The sequence below is a fragment of the Rhinatrema bivittatum genome, chromosome 5, assembly GCF_901001135.1.
Source record: "Rhinatrema bivittatum chromosome 5, aRhiBiv1.1, whole genome shotgun sequence".
In the NCBI taxonomy this organism is placed as follows: Eukaryota; Metazoa; Chordata; class Amphibia; order Gymnophiona; family Rhinatrematidae; genus Rhinatrema; species Rhinatrema bivittatum.
In genome coordinates this window covers 332749166-332759695 of record NC_042619.1, presented here as the reverse complement: position 1 = coordinate 332759695, position 10530 = coordinate 332749166, and positions in this window count along the sequence as shown.

Here is a 10530-nt window from a genome sequence, read left to right as displayed (position 1 = left end):
AACATTCAGTTCAACTTCTGTATTCATTCCACGCAGATATCTTTTCTAGACATTTTGATTTCCTGTGTAGGAGATTATTTTGAAACTACGTTGTTCCGAAAGGCAACTGACCGCAACACCCTGTTATCTTACAAGAGCTGTCACCCTAGGGCCCTTCGAGACAATATACCGACGGGCCAATTTTTAAGGCTACGTCGTTTGTGTTCCACTCGAGCTGAATTTATCACCCAAGCCCAGATTATGACTGCCCGTTTTCTGGATCGAGGTTATCCAGCACAGGTAATAAAGAAGGCATTTAAACGGGCCCTATACACACATCGGGAATGGCTTTTTACACCACCCCCCAGTTCAGGGGACACGGCAAATAATTATATTTTGCCATTCTCAATAGTAGGAAGAACGATAGCGAACATGATACGACGCCATTGGTCAGCCCTATCGCTTACAGACTTCTTTCAAGGCCCCCTTCGCTTTACATTTAAGCGAGGGAGAAATTTACGGGACTGTCTCGTACATACGGCAGCTTCCCACCTAGGTTATCCGCTAAATGAGAGGGGCTCGCATAGACCTTGTGGACACTGCACAATATGCAGTCATACAGACACGTTTACGGAGTTTGTACATCCTTTGACTGGACGCGTTTTTAAACTGTATTCCCAATCTGACTGTACAACAAAAGGGGTGATTTATGTTATTAAATGTCCCTGCGCTCTCCTGTACATAGGTAAAACTTCTCGTATGGTTAAAACAAGAATAATAGAACATTGTTCGAACATCAGGTCACTTAGAATGGATGAGCCCCTGTCACCCACTGGTCAAAATGCGGACATTCCATCTCTGCCCTCTCCTTCCTGGTGCTAGACGTGGTCCCACGCCCCTATCGGGGAGGGGATTTCCCCGGGATACTGGGTCGGAGGGAGCAGAGATGGATTTTCACCCTTGACACTGTCTCCCACAAGGGTCTTAACAAAGAGATTGAGTGGCACCTGTTTTACTGAGAGAAGAGATCTGTCACTAGCTGGATCTGTTTGCATCTCGCGAGAGGTTCCCTTTCGCGCCTTTTTTGTGCTTTAAATGGCTGTCAACTTCGAGGGCGCTTGCGCTCCAGAGATCATTTTAAAGGTATGTGCTTTGTATTGTATGTTTCACCGTAGCCTTAGTTGTTCCACTTCTTACACACTTTGTTATATTTCAGATTGATACTGTTACTTGGTCCCTCCCGATGCAGCAGTCGCGAAACACGGGACCGTGTCGGGGGACTTTAAGAAATCTCTGATATTATTGATGGAGTTGCCGCAATGAATACCTGTTACTATTCTGAATAAATGTAACTGTTTACAATTCTCAGTGGAAGTGAGAGTTTTATCCTGCACCATTGTGTCTGAGATTTCAATTACCCCAATATTGACTGGGTAAATGTAACATCAGGACTTGCTAGAGATATAAAGTTCCTGGATGTAATAAATTATTGCTTCATGGAGCAATAATTTTGTTCAGGAACCAACAAGAGAAGGAGGTATTTTAGATTTAATTCTTAGTGGAAGGCAGGATTTAGTGAGAGAGGTAATGGTGGTGGGGCCACTTGGCAACAGTAATCATAACATGATCAAATTTAAACTAATAACTGGAAGTGGGACAATAAGTAAATCTGCAGCTCTAACACTGAACTTTCAAAAGGGAACCTTTGATAAAATGAGGAAAATAGTTAAAGAAAAACTGAAAGGTACAGCTGCAAAGGTTAAAAGTGTTCAACAGGCTTGGACATTGTTTAAAAATACAATCCTAGAGGCACAGTTCATATGTATTCCACGCATTAAGAAAGGTGGAAGGAAGGCAAAAAGATCTAGGCATCATAGTGGATAATACTTTAAAATCGTCGGCTCAGTGTGCTGCAGCAGTCAAAAAAGCAAACAGAATGTTAGTAATTATTAGGAAGGTAATGGCTAATAAAACAGAACATGTCATAATGCCTCTATTTTGCTCCATGGTGAGACCACGCCTTGAATACTGTGTACAATTCTGGTCGCTGCATCTCAAAAAAGATATAGTTGCGATGGAGAAGGTACAGAGAAGGGCAACCAAAATGATAAAGGTGATGGAAAAGCTTCCCTATGAGGAAAGGCTGAAGAGGTTAGGGCTGTTCAGCTTGGAGAAGAGACGGCTGAGGGGGGATATGATAGAGATCTTTAAGATCATGAGAGGCCTTGAACAAGTAGATGTGAATCGGTTATTTACAGTTTCGAATAATAGAAGGACTAGGAGGCATTTCATGAAGTTAGCAAGTAGCACATTTAAGACTAATTGGAGAAAATTCTTTTTCATTCAACGCACAATAAAGCTCTGGAATTTGTTGCCAGAGGATGTGGTTAGTGCAGTTAGTGTAGCTGGGTTCAAAAAAGGTTTGGATAAGTTCTTGGAGGAGAAGTCCATTAATGGCTATTAATCAAGTTTATTTAGGGAATAGCCACTACTATTAATTGCATCAGTAGCATGGGATCTTCTTAGTGTTTGGATAATTGCCAGGTTCTTGTGGCCTGGATTGGCCACTTTTGGAAACAGGATGCTGGGCTTGATTGACCCTTGGTCTGACAGGGGTGTTGTGATCTTCCTGCACGCAGTGCCCTATCCCTGATACCGGGAGTCTTGTGATCTTACTGCATGCAGTGCCCTATCCCTGATACCGGGAGTGTTGTGATCTTCCTGCATGCAGTGCCCTATCCCTGATACCGGGGGTGTTGTGATCTTCCTGCATGCAGTGCCCTATCCCTGATACCGGGAGTGTTGTGATCTTTCTGCACACAGTGCTCTATCCCTGATACTGGGGGTGTTCTGATCTTCCTGCATACAGTGCCCTATCCCAGTTACCGGGGGTGTTGTGATCTTCCTTCACACATCCCAGTATCAGGGATAGGGCACTGCGTGCAGGAAGATCACAGCACTCCTGGTATCAGGGATAGGGCACTGCGTGCAGGAAGATCACAACACTGCTTGAATACTGTGTACAATTCTGGTCGCCGCATCTCAAAAAAGATATAATTGCGATGGAGAAGGTACAGAGAAGGGCCACCAAAATGATAAGGGGAATGGAACAACTCCCCTATGAGGAAAGACTAAAGAGGTTAGGACTTTTCAGCTTGGAGAAGAGACGAATGAGGGGGGATATGATAGAGGTGTTTAAAATCATGAGAGGTCTAGAACGGGTAGATGTGAATTGGTTATTTACTTTTTCGGATAGTAGAAAGGCTAGGGGGCACTCCATGAAGTTAGCATGGGGCACATTTAAAACTAATCGGAGAAAGTTCTTTTTTTACTCAACGCACAATTAAACTCTGGAATTTGTTGCCAGAGGATGTGGTTAGTGCAGTTAGTATAGCTGTGTTTAAAAAAGGATTGGATAAGTTCTTGGAGGAGAAGTCCATTACCTGCTATTAAGTTCACCTAGAGAATAGCCACTGCCATTAGCAATGGTAACATGGAATAGACTTAGTTTTAGGGTACTTGCCAGTAGGGATGTGAATCGTTTTTCAACGATTAAAATTATCGTCCGATAACGTTTATATCGTCTTAAATCGTTATAGAACACGATACAATAGAAATTCTAACGATTTATCGTTAAAAATCGTTAAATCATGTTAGTGCGCACTAACTCGAGTTAGTGCGCACTAACTCCCCGTTAGTGCGCACTAACTCGATTTAGTGCGCACTAACTGAAAATGATACAAATAAACACTTTCCAGGTCACTGAAGGTCAGTTAGGAATGAATATGTGTTCCTATTGGCTGGCTGCCCTCTTATCTATTGATATTACCAAGGTTACCACTGATGTGATGGTTGGGGGGATGGGAAATGGAACTGGAAACTAACGAACACCAACAGAAAATGAAACAAAGTGTTCACACTTCCCAGGTCAGTAAAGGTCACTTAGGAATGAATATGTATGTATGTATTCCTATTGGCTGGCTGTGCTCTTATCTATTGATGTTACCAATATGGTTGGGGGGATGTGAAATGGAAACAGTTGGAAGCTTGACAAAAAAAGTAATGTAATGATCAGCACTCACGTGACTAGAACTTGTTTGTTTATTATTTTAGTTAGCAGGCACCTGAAATGCTAGTGCATGTTGAATTTGCCAATCACTGTGCATTTTAGAAAGGTGGTCCTGGCTGGAACTGTACACAGTTCAAATATATGTAATTGATTGTTGGTAAGTGTATTTTTTAAGTAGCCACACTGGCACCAGTATGTTTACTTTTCCTCCTACTTAACTCACTAGCTCAGCTTTGTAAGAAGGGCTTCTCTGCTTGTGTGTTGTTTTTGTTTGGTGTGAGGAGAGCAGAAACATCAGATCTTTATTCAATCTACTACAGTCATCTCTTACAGTGCCCTATCCCTATTAATACCAGGAGTGTTGTGATCTTCCTGCACACAGTGCCCTAACCCTGATACCAGTCTGAGACAGCTCCCTCCCTGCATTACTAGTGAGAGGCTGGCTTCACAGACAGGGGGGAGCTGCCTGACCCTCACTCCTGACTTCCCCCATGTCCCAGCTAGTGAATGGTGTGTGGGTGAGGGGGGGGGGGGAGGATGGTGAAGTCTGAGACAGCTCCCTCCCTGCATTACTAGTGAGAGGCTGGCTTCACAGACAGGGGGGAGCTGCTTGACCCTCACTCCTGACTTCCCCCATGTCCCAGCTAGTGAATGGTGTGTGGGTGAGGGGGGGGGGGAGGATGGTGAAGTCTGAGACAGCTCCCTCCCTGCATTACTAGTGAGAGGCTGGCTTCACAGACAGGGGGGAGCTGCCTGACCCTCACTCCTGACTTCCCCCATGTCCCAGCTAGTGAATGGTGTGTGGGTGAGGGGGGGGGGGGAGGATGGTGAAGTCTGAGACAGCTCCCTCCCTGCATTACTAGTGAGAGGCTGGCTTCACAGACAGGGGGGAGCTGCCTGACCCTCACTCCTGACTTCCCCCATGTCCCAGCTAGTGAATGGTGTGTGGGTGAGGGGGGGGGGGAGGATGGTGAAGTCTGAGACAGCTCCCTCCCTGCATTACTAGTGAGAGGCTGGCTTCACAGACAGGGGGGAGCTTGCCTGACCCTCACTCCTGACTTCCCCCATGGCCTAGTGAATGGTGTGTGGGTGAGGGGGGGGGGGGGATGGTGAAGTCTGAGACAGCTCCCTCCCTGCATTACTAGTGAGAGGCTGGCTTCGCAGACAGGGGGGAGCTGCCTGACCCTCACTCCTGACTTCCCCCATGTCCCAGCTAGTGAATGGTGTGTGGGTGAGGGGGGGGGGGGGAGGATGGTGAAGTCTGAGACAGCTCCCTCCCTGCATTACTAGTGAGAGGCTGGCTTCACAGACAGGGGGGAGCTGCCTGACCCTCACTCCTGACTTCCCCCATGTCCCAGCTAGTGAATGGTGTGTGGGTGAGGGGGGGGGGGAGGATGGTGAAGTCTGAGACAGCTCCCTCCCTGCATTACTAGTGAGAGGCTGGCTTCACAGACAGGGGGGAGCTGCCTGTCCCTCACTCCTGACTTCCCCCATGTCCCAGCTAGTGAATGGTGTGTGGGTGAGGGGGGGGGGGTTGGATGGTGAAGTCTGAGACAGCTCCCTCCCTGCATTACTAGTGAGAGGCTGGCTTCACAGACAGGGGGGAGCTGCCTGACCCTCACTCCTGACTTCCCCCATGTCCCAGCTAGTGAATGGTGTGTGGGTGAGGGGGGGGGGAGGATGGTGAAGTCTGAGACAGCTCCCTCCCTGCATTACTAGTGAGAGGCTGGCTTCACAGACAGGGGGGAGCTGCCTGACCCTCACTCCTGACTTCCCCCATGTCCCAGCTAGTGAATGGTGTGTGGGTGGGGGGGGGGAGGATGGTGAAGTCTGAGACAGCTCCCTCCCTGCATTACTAGTGAGAGGCTGGCTTCGCAGACAGGGGGGAGCTGCCTGACCCTCACTCCTGACTTCCCCCATGTCCCAGCTAGTGAATGGTGTGTGGGTGAGGGGGGGGGGGGAGGATGGTGAAGTCTGAGACAGCTCCCTCCCTGCATTACTAGTGAGAGGCTGGCTTCACAGACAGGGGGGAGCTGCCTGACCCTCACTCCTGACTTCCCCCATGTCCCAGCTAGTGAATGGGGTGAGGGGGGGGGGGGGAGGATGGTGAAGTCTGAGACAGCTCCCTCCCTGCATTACTAGTGAGAGGCTGGCTTCACAGACAGGGGGGAGCTGCCTGCCCCTCACTCCTGACTTCCCCCATGTCCCAGCTAGTGAATGGTGTGTGGGTGAAGGGGGGGGGGTGGATGGTGAAGTCTGAGACAGCTCCCTCCCTGCATTACTAGTGAGAGGCTGGCTTCACAGACAGGGGGGAGCTGCCTGATCCTCACTCCTGACTTCCCCCATGTCCCAGCTAATGAATGGTGTGTGGGTGAGGGGGGGGGGGGAGGATGGTGAAGTCTGAGACAGCTCCCTCCCTGCATTACTAGTGAGAGGCTGGCTTCACAGACAGGGGGGAGCTGCCTGACCCTCACTCCTGACTTCCCCCATGTCCCAGCTAGTGAATGGTGTGTGGGGGAGGGGGGGGGGGAGGATGGTGAAGTCTGAGACAGCTCCCTCCCTGCATTACTAGTGAGAGGCTGGCTTCACAGACAGGGGGGAGCTGCTTGACCCTCACTCCTGACTTCCCCCATGTCCCAGCTAGTGAATGGTGTGTGGGTGAGGGGGGGGGGGAGGATGGTGAAGTCTGAGACAGCTCCCTCCCTGCATTACTAGTGAGAGGCTGGCTTCGCAGACAGGGGGGAGCTGCCTGACCCTCACTCCTGACTTCCCCCATGTCCCAGCTAGTGAATGGTGTGTGGGTGAGGGGGGGGGGGGAGGATGGTGAAGTCTGAGACAGCTCCCTCCCTGCATTACTAGTGAGAGGCTGGCTTCACAGACAGGGGGGAGCTGCCTGACCCTCACTCCTGACTTCCCCCATGTCCCAGCTAGTGAATGGTGTGTGGGTGAGGGGGGGGGGGAGGATGGTGAAGTCTGAGACAGCTCCCTCCCTGCATTACTAGTGAGAGGCTGGCTTCACAGACAGGGGGGAGCTGCCTGTCCCTCACTCCTGACTTCCCCCATGTCCCAGCTAGTGAATGGTGTGTGGGTGAGGGGGGGGGTGGATGGTGAAGTCTGAGACAGCTCCCTCCCTGCATTACTAGTGAGAGGCTGGCTTCACAGACAGGGGGGAGCTGCCTGACCCTCACTCCTGACTTCCCCCATGTCCCAGCTAGTGAATGGTGTGTGGGTGAGGGGGGGGGGGAGGATGGTGAAGTCTGAGACAGCTCCCTCCCTGCATTACTAGTGAGAGGCTGGCTTCACAGACAGGGGGGAGCTGCCTGACCCTCACTCCTGACTTCCCCCATGTCCCAGCTAGTGAATGGTGTGTGGGTGGGGGGGGGGAGGATGGTGAAGTCTGAGACAGCTCCCTCCCTGCATTACTAGTGAGAGGCTGGCTTCGCAGACAGGGGGGAGCTGCCTGACCCTCACTCCTGACTTCCCCCATGTCCCAGCTCGTGAATGGTGTGTGGGTGAGGGGGGGGGGGAGGATGGTGAAGTCTGAGACAGCTCCCTCCCTGCATTACTAGTGAGAGGCTGGCTTCACAGACAGGGGGGAGCTGCCTGACCCTCACTCCTGACTTCCCCCATGTCCCAGCTAGTGAATGGGGTGAGGGGGGGGGGGAGGATGGTGAAGTCTGAGACAGCTCCCTCCCTGCATTACTAGTGAGAGGCTGGCTTCACAGACAGGGGGGAGCTGCCTGCCCCTCACTCCTGACTTCCCCCATGTCCCAGCTAGTGAATGGTGTGTGGGTGAAGGGGGGGGGGTGGATGGTGAAGTCTGAGACAGCTCCCTCCCTGCATTACTAGTGAGAGGCTGGCTTCACAGACAGGGGGGAGCTGCCTGACCCTCACTCCTGACTTCCCCCATGTCCCAGCTAATGAATGGTGTGTGGGTGAGGGGGGGGGGGAGGATGGTGAAGTCTGAGACAGCTCCCTCCCTGCATTACTAGTGAGAGGCTGGCTTCACAGACAGGGGGGAGCTGCCTGACCCTCACTCCTGACTTCCCCCATGTCCCAGCTAGTGAATGGTGTGTGGGTGGGGGGGGGGGAGGATGGTGAAGTCTGAGACAGCTCCCTCCCTGCATTACTAGTGAGAGGCTGGCTTCACAGACAGGGGGGAGCTGCCTGACCCTCACTCCTGACTTCCCCCATGTCCCAGCTAGTGAATGGTGTGTGGGTGAGGGGGGGGGAGGATGGTGAAGTCTGAGACAGCTCCCTCCCTGCATTACTAGTGAGAGGCTGGCTTCACAGACAGGGGGGAGCTGCCTGACCCTCACTCCTGACTTCCCCCATGTCCCAGCTAGTGAATGGTGTGTGGGTGAGGGGGGGGGGAGGATGGTGAAGTCTGAGACAGCTCCCTCCCTGCATTACTAGTGAGAGGCTGGCTTCACAGACAGGGGGGAGCTGCCTGACCCTCACTCCTGACTTCCCCCATGTCCCAGCTAGTGAATGGTGTGTGGGTGAGGGGGGGGGGGAGGATGGTGAAGTCTGAGACAGCTCCCTCCCTGCATTACTATTGAGAGGCTGGCTTCACAGGCAGGGGGGAGCTGCCTGACCCTCACTCCTGACTTCCCCCATGTCCCAGCTAGTGAATGGTGTGTGGGTGAGGGGGGGGGGGGAGGATGGTGAAGTCTGAGACAGCTCCCTCCCTGCATAACTAGTGAGAGGCTGGCTTCACAGACAGGGGGGAGCTGCCTGACCCTCACTCCTGACTTCCCCCATGTCCCAGCTAGTGAATGGTGTGTGGGTGAGGGGGGGGGGGGAGGATGGTGAAGTCTGAGACAGCTCCCTCCCTGCATTACTAGTGAGAGGCTGGCTTCACAGACAGGGGGGAGCTGCCTGACCCTCACTCCTGACTTCCCCCATGTCCCAGCTAGTGAATGGTGTGTGGGTGAGGGGGGGGGGGGAGGATGGTGAAGTCTGAGACCGCCCCCTCCCTGCATTACTAGTGAGAGGCTGGCTTCACAGACAGGGGGGAGCTGCCTGTCCCTCACTCCTGACTTCCCCCATGTCCCAGCTAGTGAATGGTGTGTGGGTGGGGGGGGGGGGGGTGGATGGTGAAGTCTGAGACAGCTCCCTCCCTGCATTACTAGTGAGAGGCTGGCTTCACAGACAGGGGAGAGCTGCCTGACCCTCACTCCTGACTTCCCCCATGTCCCAGCTAGTGAATGGTGTGTGGGTGGGGGGGGGGGGGGGGAGGATGGTGAAGTCTGAGACAGCTCCCTCCCTGCATTACTAGTGAGAGGCTGGCTTCACAGACAGGGGGGAGCTGCCTGACCCTCACTCCTGACTTCCACCATGTCCCAGCTAGTGAATGGTGTGTGGGTGAGGGGGGGGGGGAGGATGGTGAAGTCTGAGACAGCTCCCTCCCTGCATTACTAGTGAGAGGCTGGCTTCGCAGACAGGGGGGAGCTGCCTGACCCTCACTCCTGACTTCCCCCATGTCCCAGCTAGTGAATGGTGTGTGGGTAAGGGGGGGGGGGAGGATGGTGAAGTCTGAGACAGCTCCCTCCCTGCATTACTAGTGAGAGGCTGGCTTCACAGACAGGGGGGAGCTGCCTGACCCTCACTCCTCCGGGGTATTATGATCTTCCTGCACACAGTGCCCTATCCCTGATACCAGGGGTGTTGTGATCTTCCTGCATGCAGTGCCCTATCCCTATTAATACCAGGAGTGTTGTGATCTTCCTGCATGCAGTGCCCTATCCCTATTAATACCAGGAGTGTTGTGATCTTCCTGCATGCAGTGCCCTTTCCCTGATATCGGGATGTGTGCAAGAAAATCACAACACCCCCGGTATCAGGAATAGGGCACTGTGTGCAGGAAGATCACAACACCCCCAGTATCAGGAATAGGGCACTGTGTGCAGGAAGATCACAACACCCCTGGTATTAGGGATAGGGCACTGTGTGCAGGAAGATCACAACACTCCTGGTATTAATAGGGATAGGGCACTGTGTGCAGGAAGATCACAATACCCCTGGTATCAGGGTTAGGGCACAAGTTCTAGTCACATTGACTGATCACATTACTTGTTTTGTCAAGCTACCAACTGTTTCCATTTCCCATCCCCCATATACTGTCAGTAGGAAACTTGGTAACATGAATAAATAAGAGGGCAGCCAATAGGAATACATATTCATTCCTAAACTGACCTTAACTGACCTGAAAAGTGTCAAATTGTATCATTTTCAGTTAGTGCGCACTAACTCCCAGTTAGTGCGCACTAACTCCCGTTAGTGCGCACTAACTCGAGTTAGTGCGCACTAATCGGAAAAAACGATTTTTAACGATTTTTTAACTAAAAAATCGTGCCTAAGACGATTTTCTTGCCCTGCCACACGATTTCTATCGTTAAGACGATATGGAAAACGATTCACATCCCTACTTGCCAGGTTCTTATGGCCTGGATTGGCCACTATTGGAAGCAGGATGCTGG